Source organism: Eptatretus burgeri, chromosome 10 (assembly GCF_056783735.1).
Source record: "Eptatretus burgeri isolate ZD-2024b chromosome 10, Ebu_testis_v1, whole genome shotgun sequence".
NCBI classification, from domain to species: domain Eukaryota; kingdom Metazoa; phylum Chordata; class Myxini; order Myxiniformes; family Myxinidae; genus Eptatretus; species Eptatretus burgeri.
In genome coordinates this window covers 45,858,739-45,886,238 of record NC_140970.1, presented here as the reverse complement: position 1 = coordinate 45,886,238, position 27,500 = coordinate 45,858,739, and the positions used below count along the sequence as shown (strand labels likewise).

Here is a 27,500-nt window from a genome sequence, read left to right as displayed (position 1 = left end):
ACACACGTACACATTGTCCATTGTTGTACAACACACCCATCATTCGCTTTTCTCACCATGATTGTTGCCATGATTTATCTATTTAATTTACCATCTCGACCTTTGTATGGATTTAAAAATGGTTCTTTCCTTGAGTGACACAAATGATTCCTCTACCCTCCGTGTTCACCGTCCGCTCATCCGAACCACCAATTTTAATCGAATGTCCCCGCCGTGGACAGCCCCGAGGGCATGATCAACACGCTCATGGGGGTTAGCCCCGAGGGCATGATCAACACGCTCATGGGGGTTAGCCCCGGGGGCATTCATACAAAGTGCCCGCAGAATGTTGTTGAAATGAAGGTCCCCTAAGAAGTTTGAAGGTTTCCTGCATATTTAGTAGGGTATGCGGATCTAACTCGTCCTTCCCTGCACGTGATTGTGGGTGAAGCTGCTTTGTAAGACCGGTAATTTTTCATTGCTATCCCCTTGAAAGATCGAAGATGACTCGAAATGGTCGTTAAAAAGATGCGCACTTGTCCACCCGTGTGATCGAGTTGAACTAATGCCTGTGGTTACAGAGATGCGGTACTTGACCCCTACCTACTTCCTTTGAAATCCCGGGTTTTCAGTGTAATGGACTTGCTGTGCTGCGGGCGAGCGAGGACGGTCCGTCTCATTTACGTGAAACCACCAAGTGACTTTACCGTGACCTTCACTGTCAATGTGGCCGCAGAAGAGCGCCGAAGTAGGGACCATGGAATGGTAAAGAAAATACAAGGGGTTTTGGTGGTGAGATTCTTAATGCCATGGGGGTCAGGGTGGGTCAGACCATAGATGAAGGTTCGCTCTCCCCCCTCCCACCCCCATGAAGGATTAGATTGAGTCAAAAAAACCTTCCTACTTTAGCGGTGACGAGAGCATCGGGTTCCGACAGGATAGTTCGAAGGAAGTGCATTAGCCTTTGAGATGTTCAGTCGGGGTTTGAGTCCCGACCTGACGATATTAGCTGTCATCCTGATGCTTCGCTGGCAGATCCCTCGGGTGGACATTGAAGTGAGTGTCACGTCCGATGGGTGTCTTGCGAAAAGTAGACGACTTATTGCCGGGACACTGAACATACTCCTAACGAGTTCCACAAAGTCGATCTCCCAACCTGGGCTTCTGTCATCCACCGCAAACTGTCCAAGACAGAGCCCGAAAAACAGCAGCTATGCCACAACAATTTGATCATCAGAAAACGTGACCCGAGGTTCCTGTGTAATCATGTAATCCCAGATTTACAAACGACTTCAATGACTTTCGGATTGTGAACTCGCTGCTCCACCAAGAGAACGTTGGAGGATTTGCAGGAACATGTCTTCTTGGAATGACGCTGTTTCAAGCACATGGGACATTTTACAAGAAACCGATGGGTGCATCGGATTGACCTGACCGGTAGTTTACAGACTTGTGAACAGAACTTCTATTTTTAGAAACACTATGATTCCCCTGAAATAGATTGTACTATTGTTGTTTATTGTTGTATTTTGAAGGATCAGCAAATATCAATCAGCGGACTTCAACACTTTGGTTTGGATTTTTGCTAAAAACATGAACCAAAAAAACCCCCCAAAACTGCGATTCTGATGTTGTGCACCTGGGGGCGCAGCATCCCCAGGTACGCCGTCAGCCACCAGTGTATGGTTTCCTTTGGGAGTGTGTTGTACCTTCCATTAGTAATGGCTAGTGTTCTGATAGGCAATGCGGTGGTACAGGGCAATGCATCCCAATCAGAGTGTACAATTTTTTTGGACTGCAGATATATATATATATATATATATATATATATATATATATATATATATATATATATACACACATGGAGAGAGAGATGGGGGTGTGGTGGTGGGGGGGGGAGAGAGAGAGAGAGAGAGAGAGAGAGAGAGAGAGAGAGAGAGAGAGAGAGAGAGAGAGAGAGAGAGAGAGAGAGAGAGAGAGAGAGAGAGAGAGAGAGAGAGAGATATATAGATATAGATATAGATATAGATATAGATATAGATATAGATATAGATATAGATATAGATATAGATATAGATATAGATATAGATATAGATATAGATATATGTGGTGTGGGTTTGAGCAAATAAAGGGAGAATTGTTGGCACACTATCAGATCATTTGCCTCCAAACCACCTGTAATACATTTTCATTCAATTTCCTCTCCATATGTGTTCAGTGATCGCAGCCGTCCTTCGGCTCGGTAACTCACGTAGTACTCAAGCAAGGCACATTGCCACCATGGTTTGAGGATGTGAGGCAATGGCAGACGAGCCTGGTCAGACAAGAGATTGAGCCATGTTTTTGCATTGACCGGAAGTTTGGGTGGAAATTGATGGATTCAGCAGGACGAGTGGCTGCGTGTAATTAACTTGCCTTATAAATGCTCTACTAATTGATACGCTCCTGTTCAAGACACTAGGCCATTTTATAGAATATGTAACCACTTGAGCAAGGTCTTCATCTTTCAGCCAGAGGCCTGTGCTTCCAGCACTACCTTGCTTTATGAAATGAGCTTTGATTATCCTAATTGTCCTGATGCAGTCGGAAAGACCTGGATTTTGGGTCTGTTTGAACCTGCAAAGGGCATTGGTGCTGACATTTCCTCGGCTGAGTTGCGGCAGGAAGCTGGTCCTCGTGTATCGCAGTTATTTATGATTCTTCTCTGGGTCTCTCGTGACTGACGCATTGTTAAACCCAAGTCCATCTGTCAATCGATTGGACACCACCTGGTGTCCTTTACTACCGGTGGTTCACAGTACAGGACACCAGACGGTGTCTGATCCACTTTGTTGTCAGTATTTTCCTGTTGTAAAGGGTACACGTATTGTGCGGAATGATTTATCGTGTAGTAATGCATTTTAGGCACTATGCTCTTTCCAAAAAAACCAAACATGGTATGCACGATAATAGAATTTCATTTTTGGCCATGCTGTGACTCTGTGGATCTCCTGCCGGACCTGGGTTTTCAAATTCGCATCGGAATCATAAAAAAATACTTGCACATCACATCACCAGCTCAGTTGTATTGTCGGGGATTAACTTGTACTACATATCACTGCAGTATGTGATCCACCTCCATATTTGTACGACATTGCTTTACGTTCCTCTCTGTCAGCGATCTTCACTATTTTTTAGAAGGAGCCCACTTTTGCTGATAAGACATCAGTGTGAGAGCCGCAACACCACCTGCAGGACTCCAAAATGGCTGCTATTAGGCCTCCCGCTACTCTCTCTCTCTCTCTCTCTCTCTCTCTCTCTCTCTCTCTCTCTCTCTCTCTCTCTCTCTCTCTCTCTCTCTCTCTCTCTCTCGGGCTGTAAGCATAATTGTTTGTACACTGCCATCTACTGATGCAGTTATGTTACTTTTAGGCTTCACATTGGAACACTCATTTGAAACCATTGGGTCAATTTGATGGCATTTATGGCAGATTATGCCTGGTGTTGGCTTAATGGTTCGGGTGGTGGACTTGGGATCCTAGGGTCCTGAGTTCAAATCGCGCTCAGTTGTTGAATTAATACCAGGTGGGGTTAACTCGGCCTGTCATCCTTCCGATGTCGGCAAAATGAGTGCCAGCATGCTGGTATCCTGTGTCGGAGTGGCGACCCGTCCAGGATTGTGCCCAATAGTCCAGGATATTACTTCAGCAGCACCAACGCTCTGCACGGGGGATGGTCCCAAATCTCCTCTCTCCTATGGCACATTATGATGGGGTGTTTTCACATTTGTGTATTATCGACAGCACGTCAAGGGCCGCACTTTAGGCCACCACGGGCCGCCAGTGGCTCGCAGGCCGCGCAATGAAGAACAGGGCTCTACGTGGTTTGGTGGAAACTGTTATGTGCTTTGAGCTTGCAGGTCACCCAGGGGATGTCAGTTGTGTTTACCAGGTTTTGTAGTTGAGGAAATAATTTGCCATGCTCTTTGTCGAGACGATATTTGTGTTTGGATCCAAATACCAGTCGTACTATGTTCTCTGATACAGCATGAGCGACCATCTTGGTCTCGGACTGTCTCCTTGAATCAGGACGTGGTCATCATTGGGCAGCGGCACGTGAAAGCATGGGAGGAGACACAGCAGGTGTCGTAGTGTTATACCATGACATGGTCTAGTCATGTAATCATCCAATATACATTTGATCACTGGTTGAAAACAATGCGACTTGGACAATCTGACCCATTTTAAGGACTGGGAATGACTTGTGCATTTCAATTGCATCAATGATATGGTTTGTTGAGGACACGTGATCAGTAGTAATTGGTAATTTGAGTTTATTTATTTATTTTTTTTCAGTCATTATCACCACTGTCACATATGAATGAGCTATCCTATTTCATCTGCCTGTTAGCTAATTACTAAATTAATCAAACTCCAGAACTGACCAAAGGGGTTCCAACTCACATGGGCACCGCGTGTAAACGCTTGGTGAACACACGACGCACTTGCTCAGCGAGTACCCGGTATGGTCGTAAGTACCTGATGCACTCGGTAAGTATGCACAACGCTTGTAAGTAATATGTATTGTGTTCGGTAAGTACGCTCGTGAATTTGCAATGCACCTGGTGAGCACACAGTGTTCTTCTATGTACGTAATGTGCTCGGTGAGTGCACAGTGTATAATCCTGTGAGTATGCGATGCAATGTTCAGTACGCAATCTGCTCAGAGTGTACCCAGCATGCTCCTATGTGTACAATACCCCCCCCCCCCCGGTGAGTACTCAGCATGCTTTGTAAGTTTGGATTTGCTTGGCGAGTCTGCGATATGCTCATAAGTATGGATTGCATTCGGTGAGTACTCCGTATACTGGTAAGTTTGCAATGCACTGGTGAGTGGGTATGCAGTATGCTTGTGAGTATGCATTATGCTTGTGAGTATGCAATGTGCTTGGTGAGTACCCAGTATGTTTGTGAGTATGCAATGTACTTGATGAGTATACATTATGCTTGTGAGTATGCAATGTGCTTGGTGAGTACCCAGCATGTTTGTGAGTATGCAATGTGCTTGGTGAGTACCCAATATGTTTGTGAGTATGCAATGTGCTTGGTGAGTACCCAGCATGTTTGTGAGTATGCAATGTGCTTGGTGAGTACCCAGTATGTTTGTGAGTATGTAATGTGCTTGGTGAGTACCCAGTATGTTTGTGAGTATGCAATGTACTTGATGAGTACCCAGCATGTTTGTGAGTATGCAATGTGCTTGGTGAGTACTCAGTATGTTTGTGAGTATGCAATGTGCTTAGTGAGTACCCAGTATGTTTGTGAGTATGCAATGTACTTGATGAGTATACATTATGCTTGTGAGTATGCAATGTGCTTGGTGAGTACCCATATGTTTGTGAGTATGCAATGTGCTTGGTGAGTGTGCATTATGCTTGTGAGTATGCAATGTGCTTGGTGAGTACCCAGCATGTTTGTGAGTATGCAATGTGCTTGGTGAGTACCCAGTATGTTTGTGAGTATGCTATGTGCTTGATGAGTATGCATTATGCTTGATGAGTATGCAATGTGCTTGGTGAGTACCCATATGTTTGTGAGTATGCAATGTGCTTGGTGAGTGTGCATTATGCTTGTGAGTATGCAATGTGCTTGGTGAGTACCCAGCATGTTTGTGAGTATGCAATGTGCTTGGTGAGTACCCAGTATGTTTGTCAGTATGTAATGCACTTGGTGAGTACGTGATGTGCTCGGTGGGTACGCAGTTCCTCCTGTGAGAAGCTGCTGTGTCTGCTATTTACATCCAAACAACTGAATTTTCCACACCTGGACATGTTCAATTATTATTACTTATAAATGCAAATCTTAACATGTGATCCAATCTGATGTTCTCGTTGATTCTTTTTTTTTTTATAACATGATCTGTGTTCACCATATTTACACCATAGGTATCGGGCTCACTCACCAGACTTAGCACTGAGGTCGTTCTCAGGTGAAATTTTCTCCCGTGTGAATGAAAACTGTCAAGGTTTAATAGGTGGACTTCCAAAGGGATTACGCAACAGCAAAACCTGTGCCATGTGGCCATCTGTCATATTTGGCCAAAATCTATTGCCTTTCCTCTTCTTTAATGGCCACAGTTATTCCCATGTACTTGTGGGGTTGGCTGGTAGGGGTTTTTTTTAGCTCAAGTCTTACATGAACCGGCTGGCAAGGCCTGACATACGCTTCAGGGTATGGCAGGAATTTGGCCATGTGGTGTTGGTGAAAGCTCGCTTACTCTTTGCGAAGGACACCGTGGGATCTTCAACATCCATCAACTAATACCCGCAGACAGGACGCCCGGTTTAACGTCCATCCGAGGGAAGGCACACACATTGATGAATCGCCCTGCCTGTGAAACACTGTGATGACAGTTTATCGCAGGGTCTGGGTTCAAACCCAGGCTCAGCCGTCCTGTCAGCCCCCATTCCCTCAAACTTTGTAATTGGAAAGAGCCACTTGGTATTGCCAGCTTCTCTATGTGAGCATTTCGGGGTGGGGGGGTTACAGCTGACGGTGCATAGTGAAAAACAGTTTATGTTGTGTCGTGCACCACTTGGTATAGCATGTTGTACGTTATATGGCTTTCCCCAAAACAAGGTCCTCTTAGCTCATTTTATAAACGAGTTACGAGATGCCACCAGTAAGAACGTGGCTTGAGAGTTTAGCAACAACAAGGATATCATGATGTATAGCCAAAATATGGGGCATTGTCACTGTAAGGTGAATAAAATAAGACATTAGGCCGAGGCCACAGGGCCTCGAATTCCTGTTGAAGCATGTCTTTGCCGAGAGAAGCAGGTTTAACAACCCCTCTAATGGACTGATAACTCCAGGCAGGTAGTGCGCATGCAAGAGGCCGCCATCAGGCCTAAACCCGACCTTACAGCTTTGGTAACTCCAAGATGAAGACACGACCATTACTCGTGTGGCCCCCTTATCCAGCCTGCTGTGACGGTCTCCTCGGCCTGGTGGGTGCCCGTGTGCAAGGCGGTTGCAATGAAAATAAATTAATGATGAACTTTCCGCGGAGAGGCAGGTGTATTGCCTTGCTCGACCCAGGGGTAAAAACATGGTGCTTAATAATTGAAGACAGCATTTCCGACTCTCAATAGGTGTTTCCATGCGTGCAGTTAATTTGGAATGAACAACTTGCACTTGCTCCAGTTCCACGTCTCAGTCAAGAGTGGCTAGCCCACACGCTCAGTCGGTCTTTCGATTATGGCCATTATTTTTTTGCTTTATTCTCATGATCCATTGTCAGTTTAGAAGGCAAACCCTCAGTGGCAATTGTGAGAAAAGAAATACTTTCTGGAATATTGCGTGTATCTTTGAGATGCACTCACCATTTTGTTTGAGATTCTACATCCGACGTACCGTGCTCACACGGTGGTTGAAGATTGGAATCCAGCTCAGTTTTTTTTTTTTTACCCCTTGAGCTCTTTCTTTACCCTACCATGTGTTTACCTACCCTACCCTACTTTACCCTACCCTACCATGTGCATGAGTACCATGCCCTACTACCTACATTTTTACCCTACCCACTGGCGGTTCCACTCATGACCCGCACAGTACTTTGCAAAAGCTTAGCGTTGCATTGTGGAGCCGGAATGTCTACGTGATGTGGTCGTGCTTGCATTGTAATTATTGTATTAATGCATTTGCTGTACAAGAAAGTGCATTGATAGAAACAAGTGTAAACACTTAGCATTTGAGCTTTGGTGGTGAGATATTTATTTAATTTTGGGGGAGAGTGTCACAATGCAGTCACATCTCACGTTTAATGGCTTTGCACATTCCTCCCTGTGGAAATCTATAGATTTCCGGCTCCACTCCAACATCTTATTAGGTTTGAGCGCTTTTTGTCTGAATGCATTTTATCAGACGTGCTCCTGCACTCGCCATGTCCCACTTCTGCAGGCCCTGCTTTACCGTACTGAGGGAAAGTCCGATGGATTCTGACTCGACACCTTCGAATATCTTTGTAAGCATAATCTGTGTCCGTGCGCTGTCTGTCCTGCTAAACCTCTCAGGGTGGCCTGTGGCATTTAACCAGGGCATGCCCTGGCTCCAGCCACTTTCATTTGACATTTAGGTTTATTCATGTTGTTGTTTTCTCCTAATCGTCTATTTTTGTTATTCCAAACAGCGTAATGCTCACAAACAACCAAAGTGCATTTTCAGGTAGGGCATGAAGGGAAATGCTGACACAAGCTCAGTATCGGAAGTAGAAACATTTCCTTTATTTATTTTCCCCCCCCCATCTAAAACAAGATGCCATGTCGAAAAATTAGTGCGATGCTTGTATTTTAACCCACGGTCTTGTGCGTTGCGTTGAAGACAGAACATCCACCATCCATAAATGAAATATAGTGCAAGTGTGTGCTGCGACGGAAGTGACACAACAGCGTGCTGCAGGGGAAATGGTGCAACCACTTGTTACAGTTAAAAAAAAAAAAATGAACAACCACTTGTTTTTGCTTAAAGTGGCATAAGGTTATCCAGCTGAAAATTAAAAATAGCACAACTGCTTACCGTGGAAGAAATGGCACAACCACTTGTTACAGCTAAAAGTGGCGCAAACTCGTGCGGAAATTGAAACAGCGCAACTGCGTACTGCGGACGAAATGGCACAACCACTTGTTACAGATAAAGGTGGTGCAAACTCATGCTGCGGTGAAAATAGGCACAACCAGGGGCTGCCGGGCATTTGGCACAACCACATGCTGCGGGAGAATTGGCACTACCGCTTACTGTCACGGAAATGGCACAATCACATGCTGAGGAGGAAATGGAACAACTCCATGCTGTTGCGGAAATGTCTCCTTATTCTTCTCGATGCTACCGTTGCTTGTTTATGACATACGCAGAAACGAAAAGGGGATTTATGGAGAATCTTCACCTTTGTCATGGCTTCCAAAACGAATGGGTCTCATGTGGGTTGGGGCCTTTAGAAAACAATTATTCTTTTCTTCGTGTTGTTTCACCAAAAAATATTTTGGAAAACTGATTATGTGTGCAGAGAACATTATAGTATGTTTTGACAGAGCTGTGAAAATATTCCAAAGGAAGAGAACAATGGAATATTTCTGCCTTTGTGCCTCTCTCTGGAACAGGCTCTTGCCACCCTGTGTGTGGTGTATCATCACCTCTCCCATCCCCCCTCCACCCTCCTACTCCAACCATCCAGTTTCAACAACTTGAGAATCTCCACCCCAGTGCTGTCTTCGAATCTGTGGAGATTTCAATGGCGACCAGTTTCCTGGCAGTCATTCCTGAAACTGTCCCATGGTGTTGCTGCCAAGGTCTTTTGTCATACAGTTGCTCTGACTCGGTCATTCTTGTTTTTTTCTTCCTCTCATCATTACAAATGGCAGCTATTCCTTGTTCGATTTAGTCATGTCAAACTTCCCCTCCAGCCTATCCTGCTCATCCTCCACTCCTGTTGGCTGTTCTGATCACGCAATTGTGAAAGTGTTTGTCTCCTTCAGAAAGCCTCCAAGGCGCCGATGTGTGCGGCAGTTTGGCAAGGCGGATTTGTCCGGTCTGAAATCCTCTATCCCAATCACAGACCGGTCCATTATCTCTTCAGCATCTTCAACTTCTGGTTTCGACAGTTGCTGCAATTCCTTCCTCAAGACTGCTTTTTCTCCTTAATCAGTTCATTCCTCAATTCCTTCATTTGCCACATTCAACACATTGACCATGGTACTCATACACTGAGGATTGTGGTGAGGCAATCATGAAAAAGCAACTTCCCTTTTCCACATGGAAGGCAAACCCTACTTTTGGGAAACTGAAGTCCCTCTGCAGAGCCTGCATTTAGTGTGTATCAGTCATTGGATGAGGCAGAGCCCAACGTGAAGCTCCACTGCAGTCAAACATCTCATGTCTCTTACCATCCTTCAAGTCCTGATGGCAGCTGGTCAAGTCTGTCTTTGATACGCAATCTTCTGTACCTTCACTGCTGTAGGATGGAGTCATGTTGGACACTGCTTTTGAAAAAAAGCTGAATATCTTAACCAAGATGCCTAAAACTGTCATTCCCCTTCCCATGCTTTCCCCATAAAAGACTGCTCTCTACAGCACATGGACCTCTCTCTCTCTCTCTCTCTCTCTCTCTCTCTCTCTCTCTCTCTCTCTCTCTCTCTCTCTCTCTCTCTCTCTCTCTCTGTCTATCTCTCTCTCTCTCTCTCTCTCTCTCTCTCTAATGTAATCCTGAACAACTTTGCTTCGGCCCTATCCTCTCTTCTTTCTTATTTTTCTCCACGTGTTTCGAAGGTAGATTCCTGCATTCATTTTGTTAAGGTTGTGAACGTCACACCTAGTCTTGAGACGAGTGTCCCACAAGACCGTTTTAGGATCGACCATATTATTGATGTGCATCATTGACCTCTATGCTTCTCTGGATAACCTGTTTAATTTTGCAGTTGACTCCACCCCATGCAGCATAATCCACCAACATACTTCAGAGAGGCTGGTTGCTGCGACATCCATCTGCAGATCTGAGAAAAATGTCGTATCGTCAATTGTCTATAAAATGGATTTCAATGCAGGAAAATCTCATGCTCTCACTCTGTCCCTCCATAAGCATCAGCTTTCAAACCCCCTAGTCTATTTCTCTGGCCAACCCTTTGGAGAGGTGTAGTTCTCAGCAGCTCCAAGGCCTCACAATATTTTACAATTCGATAAATCGCCACATCACCAAACTGGCTTAAAAGCAGGCTGACATTTCAGAATTCTCCACAGAGCTAAGTCAATTGTGAGCCACTCAGAGCTCATTACACTCGATAAGGACTTCATTTGGAGTAGCGCAGAGGAAGAGTCTCGACTCTGGGCTGGTGCAGCGGCTTCCCATCTTTCTTCGCTGGAGGTGATCAAGTCTGAGTCTCTCAGTGTTGTTGCTATTTTTCAGCAGAGGCCAAGTATCAAAGTCTACTTCTCACCAACTGTAGGTAAGTTCGTGGGCTCATTCTCTAATGCCTAATTTCTGGCCTCGCTCCTGCCGCTCCCTCATCCCTCCATCCTCCACCAGGTCGGAAGTGTTCTTTAAGATGTCTCACACCTTACCTTCACCAATTCGAAGTTGAACTCACCTCCTTTCCTTCATCCCTCTATTGTCTATTTTCTTGTCTGTAGAACTGACTCATTGTGTCTCTTGTCCACTACCCCTCCAACCAGTCTTCGAAGGGTCCTGCCCAGTTCCTCTCATGCTTTCTCCCAATCCCCACCCAACCTCTCTTCTACTCTTGTTGACGGCTCTCCTGATCCCTTTCCTTTCTGCCACTCATCTGCTCATGTACCACGTCTTTGTGTGCATCTTCTCTTTTGATCTTCTGTGAGTCTATTAACCTGCTATTCTCTATCATTTAGCTCCTCCATGAGCCTAGATTTCTGGAAACTTCAGAAAAATCAGCACTGATTTGTCCAGACATTGTTTGGATGCTGTAACTTAGCCAAAATTAAAGGCAAATGGCAAACCATTACAGACAGTCAGATGCTATTTTGTTTGTTTATTTTACTCCTCACTTCTTCACCTCCACCACCAAAGAAAGGTGAAGGAGGTTGTGTTTTCACCCCTTTCTGTCTGTTTGTTTGTCTGTTTGTCTGTGTGCAGGATATCTCAAAAAGTTGTGGACAGATTCGGATTAAATTTTGTGGACAAGTTGGTGTGTGACAAGAACGAACTGATTAGATTTTGGCGACGATCCGGATCCGGATCCGGCTACGAGAATTTTTTAAGTGATTGTTAACCATTGAGAGATAGGGCGAAAAACGATATATAGCACGATATCTCAAAAAGTTTGGAGGGATTCGGATGAAACTTGGTGGACATGTTGGGTGTGTGACAAGGAAGAATTGATTCCATTTTTGTGAAGATTCGATTCTGGATCCGGATCTAAGAAATTTTTCGAAGTGATTCTTCACTATTGAGAGATCGTGCCAAACCGATATATAGCACGATATCTCAAAAAGTTGTGGATGGATTCAGATGAAACTTGGTGGACACATTGGGTGTGTGACAAGGAAGAATTGCTCCAATTTTGGCGATCACCGATCCATCATATCAAACACCTCCCAGAGGAACCGAAATGTGAAACTATGTCTGAATTGGACAAATGAGCACTTTTTTTTTTTTAGCAGTGAGAACTGATGCTAAGTTCAATGCTGGAGCTTAAATTTTGTAATTCGGCTTAGTTTAAGAGATTCTAGAGGTTATTGCATGTGTGGAAATTCAGTGAAGCCACGGATGCTGGCATCCCTGGGCATTTATAAGCATTGCAATGTTTCCAGTGATTCGTAGGTATGATGATCAGGCATTTGATATGTGAGCAAAATGAAAAAAAAAACTTTATCGTTAAAAAATTGTTGCGGCCTGTTCCAAGCCAAGGCATTTTTTAGTAGGCCAAAAAAATGTCTGTTTAAGTCAGACTCCTGTGAGCTGACAGAGGGCTGACTAAGATGGCGCACCACCATCTTGGTAAGGTTTATTTTAGTTTTTCTTGATGGGAGCCCCCTAAATTATCTTCAAAAGGGGTGTTTAAATTAACCCAAACACACAATTTTCATTCATGCACTACCTCAGAGTTCCCTTCGTATGCATGCAAAGTTTGGGGCCACTAGGTTTCATGGTTTTGGAGTTAGGAAGGAAACGGATGGACGGACTGACTGACGGACGGACCCACGCTGACATTTGTTATATATAAAAATATTGTTATGGCTGTGGAAATTGACAGAACACCATATAGGTCCCAAGATCAGTTAGGCCGATAAGTCCGTGTCCAGATAGATTTCCCCACCGTTGTTTAAAGGGAACTATTCATGTTAACCGGGCTGTGATCTTTGAGTTAGCCGTTATTCTTTACTATCGTTATTTTGGACCAACCACGTCCACCACCAACATCTTTCTCAACAACCGCTTTACAACAACCACCACCACCACCACCAACATCGCTCTCAACAACCGCTTCAGACCAACCGCCTTCCACCACCACAACCACACCTGCCTCTCACCAAACCACGCCATCCTCACCACTTCGCCAGCAACCGTCAACATCTCCACTCCACAAACATCGCCTCACCTTCGTCTCCGAAACGACGCCATCTTTGCGCCAGCCGCGGCGAGTCCGCATCGAGCGGCGTTGCTGCGGGCCGACGCGGGACGTTTGCTCGTCGGATCAAGCTTGGTGATCTTGCACACGTCCGCTTTCCGCGCAGAGGTCAGAGGTCGAGGATCGGAGGCCAAACCGCGTCTCACCAGCCCTATAAAAGGACGAGCAGAGCGCCAAGCTCACGTTCGAGTTGGGTCGCGTTCGAGTTGGGTCGAGTCGAGTTGGGTCGAGTCCGAGTTGGGTCGAGTCCGAGTTGGGTAGAGTCTGAGTTGGATTGGGTCACATCGAGTTGATCGGTCGGCCTGAGTCAGTCTGGAGAGGTCAGGGAGTTGGGAGGAGGTCAGAAGCCAAGGAGCTGCATGGAAGTCTGGGCTCGTGGCGGAGTCGGGAGCTTGGAGCTTGCAGTCGGTGGAGAGTCCGGGCGTCGCGAAGGAGACGCAAGCTAGAGGCGCGGCCTTGCCTGCTGTGTCGCGCGGAACCGCGCATTCGTGTAGAGAGAGCCGGAGAGAGCTCGTCAGCCAGCGACAGGCGGTCCGAGGTGATCGGGCTTCGGCGCAGTTCGAGCATCACTGAGGGAAGGACGGGTTCTTACAGAGCATCAACTCTAAGAGAGCAAAGACCCGTTCGTTCCTCTCAAACGAGTTGCATACTGAGACCGAATCACCCGGCCGCTTGGCAAGGTCCGAGCTTGACCGGGGATATGCTAGCTGCCGTGGGGAAGGAGCATCGCGGGTCGCCCAAGCGCGTTCGTGTGGAGAGAGCCGGAGAGAGCTCGCCTGCCACACGCAAGGCCTGAGCTCGACCGCGCCTACGCTCGCTGCTGTGGGGACGAGACGTCGCGGGTCGCCCAAGCCAGACACCACGAGGGTGCAGGTAACCTGCAACGGTCTCGTGGGACTCGTTTGTTCTGCCAAGTCCCACGCCATAAAGACCCAAGAGGTCTGTCTGACCCCATTGCCTTTTATGGGGTCTTTTTCCTGCTTTTCTTTCGAATGAATGTTGTGGCGCCGAGTCCCGTAAGTAAAACTGTGTAAGTGCCTGTACATTAATAATTACTTATAGACGGTTGTAGCGTTTTGTCTTGCCCACGTGCCATGCCGCATTCATTGCTTGTTCTGTGTACGTGCATGTTGGTGTTTTTGAATGACTGCATGATTGTTCCTGCATACGTAGAGTAAATAAATGTGCTCGTTTAAATGTAAACCTGTTCGTTGCGTCCATGCCCCCATTGAAATGCCATCTTGTATTGTGGAAAATTAGTTGGCTTTTAAATACCCGGTAAAGTGATCGGGTCCAACGGGATTGCACGATATTACCCCGCTCGGTTATCCCAAAAGGAAGCGGGCTGCTTAAGCGGCTCGTTTCCAAGCGGTCCTGTTGAGGTCCAACCCCTCGGTAACCTACCTGCACGAATAATTAGGTAAATCGAAGATTTGGCAATCGGACCCTGCAGCGCGCGGGTAGGGTACGGACAAGGTTGTGATGGGATTGAAAACCCATCCGTAACTGGTTTCTGACGCCATTGCAGAAAGTCACGACTGGATTGTCCGTTCGGTGGGCGAACCGGCTGCTATTGGTTAACGCGGTCGTTCGCACGCCGGGCGGGCGCGAATACTACAACAATATATATATATATAGTGTCCCCAAAAATGTACTCACTCTTTAAATGATAATAAATGCATTGTTTATTGACTGAGAAACAAGATTAATGATTAAATAGATAAATGCAAGTTTACAAATGTTCAAACTGATGACCATCACGTTCCAAACACAGCCGATAACGCGGACCAATGGATTCAACAGCGTTACGAATGATTTCATTTGGAACTGCAAGACATTGTCTTTCAATTTCCTCTTTCAGCTCATCGACTGTTGCTGGTTTTGAGCCGTAAACCTTATCTTTGAGATATCCCCATAAAAAGAAGTCCATTGGAGTGAGGTCTGGGGAGCGCGCAGGGAATTCAACACTACCTCTTCGCCCAATCCATCTGTTTGGAAAAGTTGCTTCGAGATAGGCCCTAACATCACGGTGGTAGTGGGGAGGTGCTCCATCTTGCTGAAAGTAAATCTCTTCGTCACCAAATATCTCTTCGACACGTGGACCGACGGATTCCTGCAGCAAGTTTAAGTAAACATCCCCAGTGACAGTTTTGTCAAAAAAGTATGGCCCAAGGATGCCCAATGCTGATATCCCACACCACACATTAAGCCCTGGTAAGTTTCAATGGTGTTCCATAGTAACATGCGGATTTTCAGGAGCCCAATTGGTAAAATCGTGTCGGTTAATTGAGCCATTTAACTTGAAGCTGGCCTCATCACTCCAAACAATTTTGGATGGAAATGCTGCATCTTCTTCGCATTTGCCCAGGTACCACTCACAAAATTCAGCTCTCCGGTCAGGGTCGTCTTCATTTGGAGCTTGGATTAATTTTGGAACTCGCGTAACCCACGCTCTGCGCGACATGTTGGGGTGGGTGTGTTTGAGAAAGGAACTGATGTAGAGTATCAGTAGTAATTTTACTTTAATGCAGTGAGTGGAACACGATTTCACTGTTTCAGAACCATTTTATTTTTTTATTTTTTTGTACCATGCACCTCATATGGTCTTTGAGATAATGTAAGCCGAATATCACGTTACTCGAGCGCAGAACAAAGTCGAAGATAGCGCGACACGAAACCACAAACTCGGAAATAATATAAAAGATGTAAGTTTTCCAATTATTTCGCTTCAAAATTCGATGGGTACTTGATTTTGGGATTCCTGTCTCACGAGCCATTTGTCGTACAGTTTTCCGTGGGGATCGGTGGAGGGTTTCCAGCAATTGATTTTCCTGTGCGGGGATGGTTGATGACCGTGGTCTTCCTGAACGCTCCTTATGGACGTCATGCACAGTTCCATCTGTTTCAAACTTATCTCGGATGCGAGCAATGGTGCGTCACGTTGGTGGATCTTTGTGAAAATGTTTTCTAAATTATCTTTGCACTTCCATGATGTTTTCGTGCTTCCAGTAGCACTTTATGATAAATTTTCTTTCTTCAACACCGAGTTGTACTTCTGCCATTATTATGGTCAATTTGATCTGAAAATAAATGAAAAATTCAATGAGTTATGAGGAGCCAAAATGTGAGTACATTTTTTTGGGACACCCTGTAAATATATATATATATATATATATATATATATATATATATATATATATATATATATATATATATATATATATATACATCCAAGCAAATGCCACCCATTTCTTCGCTGATGGGAATACTAATGTGGGGGGAGGGGGGGGAGGAGAGGAAGGAGTGGGAGAGAGTGGAGGGGGTGGGGAGATGTGGTGAAATAGATGGGGGTAGAGGGAGAAGTTAGAGAGAGAGAGCGAGGGTGAGAGGGGACGGAAGAGAAAAGAGTGAGGAAGGGGATGGGGAGAAAGGGCGGTGAGAGAGGAGGGTTGGGGAACAAGGAAAGGGGGAGGGAGAGACCGAGGAAGGGGGGGCGGGGGAAGAGAAATGCCTCATCACACATCACAAAATCCCATTGACTTGATGTATTAAAGGGGAACGTGTTCCTGGCAGAAAGAAAAATTGAGTGGAAACTTTTCAGAGTAAATGAATTAAAATATTATTACAATCTATAATAATAAATGTCAGTGTGTATTTCTCTTCAATAACTCCAAAGCCATCCGTCGCTTCGTTGACGGGAATACTATGAGAGGGGAGAGAAAGAAAGGGAGGGAGAGAGATAGGCAGGAGTGGGGGAGCAAGGAAGGGTGGGGGACTGGGCGGGCTAGGAATGAAGGTGGGCAGAACAAGGAAGGGGGGGGAGTAGTGCCTCACCACACGTCGCTATACGCCCCGAAAGGGAGGGTTGCGAGGCGGGAGTTGTGGTGAGAGATTGAGAGAGGGAGGAGGAGAGAGAGTACAGGAGAGTGAGAAAGAGAGGGAGGGGGGAGGTAGGAGTAGTGGGGCAGTAAGGAGGGGGATAGGGGAGATAGAGGAGGGATGGATGGGGGAGCAAGGAAGGGCGCGGAAGTGAGTAAGAGGGGGTGGAGCGCAATGCCTTACCATGCATCGCTACACACTCGGGAGGGAAGGAGTGCAAGGAGGGGGGATGGGAGCAAGAGAAAGAGAGAGGGGGGGGGAGCGAGGAAGGGGGGAGGAGAGCGACCACTCAAAAATGGAGTGCAAATTTTTCAGAGTAAATGAAATATAATATTATCACAATATTTTACCAATTCTCTCTTTCACTCATTAATTTGTCCTGTTGCTTTACCCACTCTAATCCTCCTGTTATGTTAATCGTTAATTTAATTTGATCTTTAATTTAATTTATTTTGCCTTCTTCACTCCTGCGATTTCCCCACGGAGAACCCAGTCACACCCGCGGGTACTTTCGCGGTCGGCGATCCTGCTGGTTCATTATTTTCATTGCACTCAATGAAGTTGCACTTTAGACACATTCCTTCCATCTTTTCTTCACTCGATATAATTGTCCGAACGGTAGAAAAAGTTAAGCTTAATGCTTTTGCAATTTCACCTTTTCTTGTGTAAACATGGTGAAGGAGGGATCACACACAGCCTTGCTTGCTTGAAGTAAATATGTAAATATGCTTCGTCATCAGGATCATTAATTTCCTAATATTTTCAGATTTCACTCCAGATTTCGACACTTCATCAGTCCACGTGCTCCGATCCTCATCCCTGAAGACAGATTTCCATTATATGCTTTAATTAGTCCGTGACAGTACATCGTGGTTCGGAGGCAATGCGTTTTTGAGCAGGTTGAAACAAAATGGCAGTTTCAGACCCCTGCGCGGGGAAAGCGGGCTGACCGAGGGTAAGCCTATTTTTTTGGTTTTTCACGATGAGCACCCCGTTAATTATCTACAAAAAGGGTGTTTAAATTTACCCAAATATACCCAGTTTCCATTCATGCATCCCCTTGGAGTTCCCTTGGTGTGCATGCAAAATTTCAGGCCGATAGGTTTCATGGTTTTGGAGTTTTGGAGGAGACACACACTGTCATTAATTATTATTTGGTGGCCAAAGTACATGGAAATGTCGTTCAGGAAAGGCACTCAAAATGTTAAAATCACAGAAAATTGACTTGTCGGTAAAGACATTTAATGGTTGTTTTTATTTATTTTTTGAATACTCGTCAACTATGACCGAATGCAATGGAAAGTAACGAGAAATAAACAATCAATTCTTGCAGACATATTCATATAAAGAAGCCATAATACATGGAAATACTGTACATGGTCAGAAGGTAATGATACAGAAAGATCCATGGCTCACTCGAGAGGTTCCACAGAGGTGTTTAGCTGTGTTTTACATGCTAAAAATCAATCCTCACATCAATATAAGACTTTCTCTGAATTCCAAAGTGTTGATTAGTAAAATGCCAAAACTGCTCTTTCTGATCCAAACTTGCATGCTCTAATGGCCCTTGGTATCGCACTTTAGAATGCAACATTTCTGGACAATGCCATAAAACCACCACACAAAAGTAATATTGGCGTGTTTGGTCGTCCCCGTGCGACAAAGCAACCTGCCATTGGGTTCCACTCCGGCTAATGGCGATGCATCATTGAACGAATGTGACATTCCCATGGGCTGCAATGTCAATGGTTTGAGTCAGCCCTGACACAAACATCTTCTTTTGGAAAACCTGATAACTCATTTGATCCCACATTAATGGGTATTTATTAGGTTAATAATACAGCAAGCAGTAGACGATTGTCAACATATTAACTGCCTTTAATCAAATCGTACCAGGAGAGGGAGAGGTACTTTGGATATTGATCACTTATTAGTATCCAGGAGAGGGCTTCAGGTATGTTTGGTGGCCTTTGATCTGTCTCACCTGTGTTCAAATCTCATATATATATATATATATATATATATATATATATATATATATATATATATATATATATATATATATATATATATATATATATATATATATATACACACACTGCAGGGTGAGTTTTACCTGCAGAGTGAGGCATTAATGTGTGTGCTGTCCCTCAGAATGGACATTAAGCCAGAGGACTCACCTGCTTTGGACCAAGGTTTCTGGACATTGAATAACGGGCGAGTTCTCGCCGGCACCGTGAAGAAATTACAAAATCCTACCTTGACCGACTGCTGAGATGGCAATGGCAAAGCACCCAGCCGAACCAAACCACCCAGAATAACCCTTGCCAAGAAACTGCCTCAGCATCACCAACGCTCTGTCAGCGGAGTCTACAGTACATTGAGGGACAGAGTTTGGATAAGGACAATTACTTGGGAATCTGTCGTGTAAAAATATAAAGTAAACACAAAGTATAGATATACTGGAGTCAAAATAATTGAATCACAAATAGATGGGGAATTTATTGCTGTTGCAATACGATATCACATAAAAAATAAAATGCATTTTACAATGCATTTGTATTTTGTATGCGAGTCCTTTGCCTTGGGACAATATTTCACCTTTTAATGCGGCAATTGAATAAGCACGTCTCGAAGCTGCCATTGATTGAAGAGGAATATTGTTCTCAATGTCCCGTATTCCTCTCTACAATTCAGCAAGTTGCGATGTTAACACATGACCTTCATCAGTTTGTCATTGACTAGTTCACACACACACACACACACACACACACACACACACACACACACACACACACACACACACACACACACACACACACACACACACACACACACACACACACACACACACACACACACACACTACAGATTTTTTGACTTCAGACATACACAGCTGCTGACCTTGGGAGAAGTAACTTCCTGGGACACTCTTGGTGTTGGCTGTGTCATCTACTGGCGGCGATTTACTCTTTACAGTTTTTGGGGCACTCTTCGAGAGAAATCTCACCCTCCCCCCATGCTCTCCCTCCACATACAATGCCATCCCATGGGGTTTATCCCTGATCTATTCTTTAAATCCTGAGTGTCAAGCAAGGAAGCAGCACATACTATTTTTTTTAAATCTTAGGTATGACTCAGCCAAGGTTCAAACTGCTGACCTCCTCGACTCAGAGCAGATGCGCCAACGATTCCACAGAGCATCAAGTGAGAATCAACACCCCATAATAGGCCTGATATATGTATACAGGGAATAATATTGCAGCCTTGCAGGTGTGTGTTCATGACACTGATGTCATGCATGTAAATTATGCCAACACATCACCTCCAAACGGGGATGCCATCGGTGTGGCACTCATATCTTTGCTCACTGAGATTTATGCCTTTATGGTCATGAATAAATGAAAGAAGAGATACAGATTTCGCCCTTTTTATGAGCTCATCAGGACGACATACTGCAAACTAAACCATTTACTCCTAACCATATGAAGTTCATGAATAAATTTAGATGAACCCATTAACTTGACAAGTAAACTTGCTAACTTGAGTCGTAACTTGCACCCGACCGCATCCAATGAAGACTCCAGATTGTGCTTGGTAAAGTGGGAGATAATGTTGCAGGTGGCACTTATCGCTCCCAGTACCGTACAAAAAGGGCTGTATGGGACTCGGTTCCTGCGCTTTCACCACTCGCAGTTTGGAGTTGCACATTATCTGGTTTATAACCAGAAGGTTTTCGGTCACAAGTGTATGGAAGTTTACAAGGGTGAAACCAATTGGTAACTGCATTTTCCATGCACTTGTGACTGTATCTGAAATTGCATCTTTGTAATTACACTGCGAGATGGCTCTACCAGGAGCTGCAGATAGAACGTGCGTTGTGGTGATGATGTCATGGCGTTTGTCTCAGAACGACATAAATTATCATATGTAATATATAAAGCTCAATCTAACCACTGACTCACTGATATTGAAGTTTGCTACCTTCCGGGTGACATTGAAAGCTGAAATTTCGTGTGCCGACGGATATCGAAGCCGATACACCAGGAAAAATCACAGAATCTTCGGAAAGCATCCTTAAACTCGAGAGGGAGCACTCGGTAGAGTGCAAAACCTCCGCCGCTAATACTGCTGGGTCACTTAAGTGAACCTGATATCCTATTCATTGTAGGTCAAAACAGATCAGACTCTACTGAACCACGATTGAATAAACTAAACAAGATCGACGCGCATGTAGAAATGGCAAAAAAATAAAAACGAAATTTTTTTGAAAAAAAAGTTGCAAGATTTGTTTTTTTTTTCTCTAACAAAGGTTTTTTGGGGGGTTGGAAATCACTTAAAACATGTGGGAATGCAAAAAAAAAATATTCAAATATTTTTCAAATAAAATCGAAATTTTTTTGAAAAAAAGTTGCAAAATTTTTGTTTTTTTCTTCTCTAACAATTTTTTTTTTGGTTGGAAATCACTTAAAACATGTAGAAATGCAAAAACAAAAATTCAAATATTTTTTCAAAATGGCTGCCATAGCAGCAATATTGGACTTTGGACAAAGTCCAAGATCTAATGGCATGATCCTTGGACCATACCTAACCCCCCCCCACCAAGTTTCGTCGAAATCCATCCAGGAGTTTTTCCGTAATACTGTTCACAAACAAACAGACAGGGGTGAAAACAGTAACCTCCGTCCATCTTCGATGGCGGAGGTTAATGAAAAGTAATAAATGAAAAAAAAAGAAGAAGAAATGCAGGTGAGCGATCCGAGACAATGGGGCAGCACGGTAATTTTGCGTGCTGACGAACATCGAACCCGATACACCAGGAAAAATCACAGAACCGTAGTAGAGCATCCGTAAATCAAAATATAAATAAGAGAAAAAAAAACAAATGCAAATGAGCGACCTGAGACAATAGGAAAGCACGGTTCATTGTTGCTTGCAATGTGTAAGCATATCCCACTAATATATCTATACATATATTGTTGTGGACCCGGCGTTGCAGGGGAACCATGAGGCAAGGGCTGTCTCGGGCTTTTTTCCCGGACTCACTGGGAATCACAGGCCGTCACACACGAATAACTTCATGCCACGGTGGGTCACTAATCGACCGCGAATGCCAATAACTTGACCACGTGACTTAGGGTCCTCGTCAAAAAACAATTTACTGAAGGACACGTGACCTCCTTATCAGAGAATCATGCCCCAGTATGTACTTGCATTATTTAGATGACCTGCCAAGTACCTACCGGCTTAGGAATAGATTTGTGGGGAATAACGTCCCGGCTAAGTTAGGGTGCTGGCCATGCTGGACCAATGGAGGAAAAGACAAAAACGAGCTGGGAAGATTTTTTGAAACATTTATTTAAACCAGGATGCAAGGACAATTATGTGACACGGTAAATGGATTTATTGCGAAGATACAGCAGGGAAAGCAAGGAATTTGTGGGGTGTGACAAAAGGCAAACAATATTACAAAAGAAGACAGTGCAGAGTTATCCCAAAAGTTCTTATACAGTCTCAACTTATGCTACAACAGGTGCCATCACATACACATACACAAAAACCCAAGGAAAATTAGAGATAGCCAAGTAAGTGTACATGTAAGTGTTGTTGTAACCAAATGAGTGATGTTGAAATGGAGGAATCCCATTTTGCAGAAGCAATGCGTGTCTCCACGCCTGATCATACTGGCTCAACTCTTCTCCTTGCGCTGCCTGTCTCCCCGGCAACGTTCGATGTCTGGCGATAATTGCTCCTGTGATGCTCCCGACGATCTGCTCCCGGCGATAGTCTGCTCCAGCGATAGTCTCTCTCCCCGGCGATCTGCCCAGAATGAGCCACATACGTTCTTTTTAGAATCCCCGGACTAGGGGAGGAGCCAACCATTGGATCAAAAGGAGCTCCAACAAAATTGAGCTCCCCTATTGGTCCATAGTGGTCATAGCCACACCCCGCCAGGCCCCGGAGGTGAAAAATGGCTCAGTCGCTTGTCAACAGGGCCACACACAACAGCACCCTATCTTTACATGGGGCCATGGTTTTTGAAAGCCCTTTCTGGACCCAAATGTGTGCTGGCCTTCATTCAAACATAGGATTTTAGGGAAATTCTTGCGCCACCTGTAGGTCCTTAGAGCTCCACCGCACATTTGCGCTTTGAGTTATCCCCAAAAATAACCCGCCCTCCATCTTCTCCATGTCTTCTGAGGCTATGGTGAGCAATGACCATGTGGCAGTTGCGGCGGTTTAGAGTAGTGGGAACATGTTGTGGCGTTTGTTGTGAGGTAGGATTGAAACATCACGTTGTGGGGAAGATGTGGAAATTCCTTGTAAGGAAATTGTGAATAAAGATCACGTTGCAATGGAAAATGTAAGCGTGGGTTGTTTGCGGGGATTTTTAGTCATCGAAAGAAGTGGTTGTGGTGAGCATGGTATAGTTTGTTGAGCGGAATTAAGGTCTGAGGTGAAGTGGTGGTTGACAATTAGCACACAGTTTTGAATGGAAAATTGGCGTGCAAATGCACAGGAGGTGCTCGCGGCGCACTTGCTTGGTTTCTATTGGTTGGCGTGTTAGCGGTGTTTGTGCGGTGTTTGTCTGCATCTGAGCAAACCTGCATCTGAGCGGTGTTTGTCTCCGGACGTACCTGGGCGGTGTTTGTCTCCTGACGCGTCCTGGTGGTGTTTGTCTCTGGACGCGTCCAGGGGATGTTTGTCTCCGTGCAGGTGTTTGTCATCAGATGTGTCTGAGCTGTGTTTGTGTCCGGACGGCTTGGCTTCGGATGCGTCCGGCAGGTTTTGTCTCCGGATGTGTCCGGGCGGTGTTTGTCTCTGGGCTGCATTTATAGTATGATCAGTACAAAATGGATTTCAGACATTTTTTTTTCATTTATCCATCTTCACTGTTATTCTCTGCAGAATCATTTTGATAAAACAGTATGAAGCATAATTAACGCTCCACGGCATGTCTGCCTTCCCTTCCTCTCACCTCAAACTGTCTTCCTTTCCCCTACCCCTTCTCGCTCCCCCAACCCTCCTCGCACCCCCACCCTTCCTCACACCCCACCCCTCCTTGATCACCCTCCCCTCCTTGATCACTCACCCCTCCTCGCTCCCCTCCCCGCTCCCCTCCCTTCTCTCTCCTTTTCCCTCCACCTCTTCACTCACCCCGCTCTCTCTTCCCCACCCCTCTCTCACCCTTCCCCCCACTTTTTCTCCCTCCCCCATTTAGTATCCCTTTTAGCGAAGCGACCAGTGGTATTTGCTTGTAAATAATATAATATTGACAGGTTCATGGGTGTCCTGATCAAGATCGGGTTATTTCGACTCAGTGGACCATCAAGAAGATCGATATTTAAAGCTATGGAAAAAATTAACCCGGAATGCATCATAGCAATGTTGAGCCAAATGGTCTAATTTCCTTGTTTGAGGACAGTTTCACTCTGTGTCGTGTCGTTTTTTTCCCCCTATGATTTTCAGATGTACTCACACATACACAGAGAATTTCCTTGTGTGGGGTTGGCAGGGAGGAGTGTTGATGCCCATGACCTGACCCTGGGTGTCCCTGGCATGTGTGCAAAATCTGGTGGAGATTCTCCCAGATGTTTGATTTTCAGATATGCATACATACACAGAGAATTTCCTTGTGGGGGGTGAGGAGTGGTTGTGCCTGTGACCTTACCCTGTATCACATTTGCAAAATTTGGTGAAGATTAGCCAATCCGGTTTTTTTTTATCCCAGATATACGATTTTCAGACGTGCACACACATACATATGGAGTATTTTTTCTCATGGGGGGGGGGTGGGGAAAAGGGCAGAGGGTGATTCCCATTACAGACCCTGGATACCACCATTACGGGAGTGGAAATGTATTCTTGTGGAGATCAAAGAAAAGGCCACACACACACACACACACACACACACACACACACACACACACACACACACACACACACACACACACACACACACACACACACACACACACACACACACACACACACACACACACACACACGCTATTGAGGAATGATGCATCAAGTGGGATATTTTGCTAAAGAAATGTTCATCAATGTTTGGAGCTTGGAAACCCTTCATACAAAGGCAGCTCTTGTTAAAGTGGCACTTTTACACATTTACCCCACTTGCATATAGTTTCCAAAAAGTGTGTGTAAAGCAAATGTTTTTCAGAGAATTTAAAAGGCAGCAATCAAGTCCTTAGAGATACTGTGAGAACCAGATGCACTTAGCACAAATAATTTGCTGGAGGAATCTCGAGAGAGACAGTCAGTATTGCTCTAAATCAAAATCTGTCACTGAACCTGACTTGTGACCTTAAGTTTGCATTCAATCTACAGTTATCTCTGTCCACTGAATTGGTCGTTTGCTTAGGTTTTGATGGTGGTTTCTGGTGGTTCCGATTGGTTGTGTTTACCACCAGGCTATTTGAACATGGTCTCCACGCCTTGCCAGCAGGAGGTGTTGTATCAAAAACAGCACACGCTCTTTGGAATGGAATTTTAAGCTTATTGTACTATCTGCACTTACACAGTTGTGAAAAGATCCCATAGGCTATTTTTTTTGGACAGGTGTTAGCCTTTGTACCACCTAAACCTTGGTGATTATGTGAGGTAAAGATTATAGGTTTTAAGGAGTGTGGATTTAAGTGTAAAGATTAAGGATGTAAACATTATAAATCCGTACATGAACATATATATATATATATATATATATATATATATATATATATATATATATATATATATATACTGTATATATATATATATATATATATATATATATATATATATATATATATATCCTGGTGTTGGTGCAGTGGTTAGGGCAGCGGCTTGGGATCCAACAGGTCCTGAGTTCAAGCCCCGTTGAGCCACTGAATTAATACACCAGGGGGTTGACTCAGCCTGTCATCCTTCCGAGGTCAGCGAAATGAGTACCAGTGTACTGGGCCGGTGTATACCCCGGTTAAAATAGGTGTACCATATCCCTGTGTCGTAAGAGGCGACCAGGGTTGCGTTAGGAAGGGTATCCGGCGTAAATACATGTGCCAAATCACTATGCGGATCATACAGATGATCCGCTGTGGCGACCCCTCACGGGAGCAGCCGAAAGAAGAAGAAGATATATATATATATATATATATATATATATATATATATATATATATATATATATATATATATATATATATATATATATATATGATGACTACCAGTAGGTGAAAGGGATACACCAAGTTAGGAGCTACTGACATGTATATGCGATACCTACATAATGGCCCCTTCATTTGTCCAAACTTCGTATTTATTCCTATAAATCTCATGTTATTGTCAGACCTTTCCAATTTGAGAGAATAATTTTCGGAATGAGCAACAGTCTCAAAGCAGACATTAATTGAGGTTTTGAGGCTGCAAGGAAGAAGATAGTGCAACAAAGGCAGAAAACCGTTCAGCACAGCGATGACGAGCAAAGAAAACTCCTCGGCTTTTGCTGATTTTGCTGGAGACATGCTTTGTGGGTCTTTTGAAAACCGACACATCACAAACGTGCACTTGTTGACATATTGGTGTGCCTGGCCTAACGGATAGGGATAAACCAGAAAATGTGAAGGCTTTTAAGAATAAGTAAAGTCTTACGAAAATAATTCCTGTCAATATCAATTCCAACGTCCTGCACAGCCATCAAGGGCCGCTTATCGCGAGAGGTATTGATTGGTTGGATGCCTGCTTGCTTTAAAAGGCACATCCATCCAATTTGCAATATTAGGCGAGGCACTGAATGGATTGTTAAACATCTCTAATACCTCTACATTCATCCTATATCAGTGGGCCATCAAAATTACCACTGGCCCATCATTTTTCCCTTCCCTTCTATTTGCCACTTTACGGATTTACATTTTCTATACTTAAAATTTGCTGGTATCTTCTATACTTAAAATATCGCTTTATCTTGACTCAGGTTTCAGCACTATCAGTTTAACCTCGCTTTAGAAACTTCCCTATTATAGTGTGGGCCTTGTGTTTATATCATTAATAATTATTTTCCAACATGGTTTTCATCCAACAGTTCATAAGTTACGAGCCCTCGCGATTGATAATTATTTTTCGACCGGAGTCAAAATTTTTCAATGTCCGAATTTTTGGGGTTCACTCCTTGTGCAAATATGGGGGCAGTACCCCTGGGTGCTCATCTGGTAGAATAATGATACTGACGAGGAAGTCAACGTGGGACAGTATCAGCAAAATGTACCAACAAAACCAATGTTTTAGCAAATACCTATTTTTAGTGGCAACCCCTCCCCCCCAACCCATAAACCCTCTTCGATCCCAATTTTTTAAATAGCGCAAACAAAGTTTGGTAGATCAGAAGTGATGAAGGTTGTGGTCGAGTTTCATCAAAATTGTGTGTGTAATTTCTGAGAAGAGAGCAAATACATAATTTTGGGGGGCGGGGGGGGGGCACCCCCCCATACACCCTTAGACCCCGATTTTTTTTTTATGC

At 44.4% G+C, this 27,500-nt stretch overlaps 1 protein-coding gene and 1 long non-coding RNA gene across 3 annotated transcripts in view; one reads left to right on the top strand and one right to left on the bottom strand.

Annotated features, from left to right (window-relative positions):
• The window catches only part of LOC147018462 (chemokine-like protein TAFA-2), a 224,841-nt gene that overhangs the window by 948 nt on the left and 196,393 nt on the right, over nucleotides 1-27,500 (top strand). The window lies entirely within an intron of this gene.
• The window catches only part of LOC147018463 (uncharacterized), a 56,445-nt gene continuing 44,598 nt past the window's right edge, over nucleotides 15,654-27,500 (bottom strand). The window contains exon 2 of the long non-coding RNA XR_015062402.1: nucleotides 15,654-16,188. This is a non-coding gene — a long non-coding RNA (uncharacterized LOC147018463). The remainder of the gene's footprint in view (nucleotides 16,189-27,500) is intronic.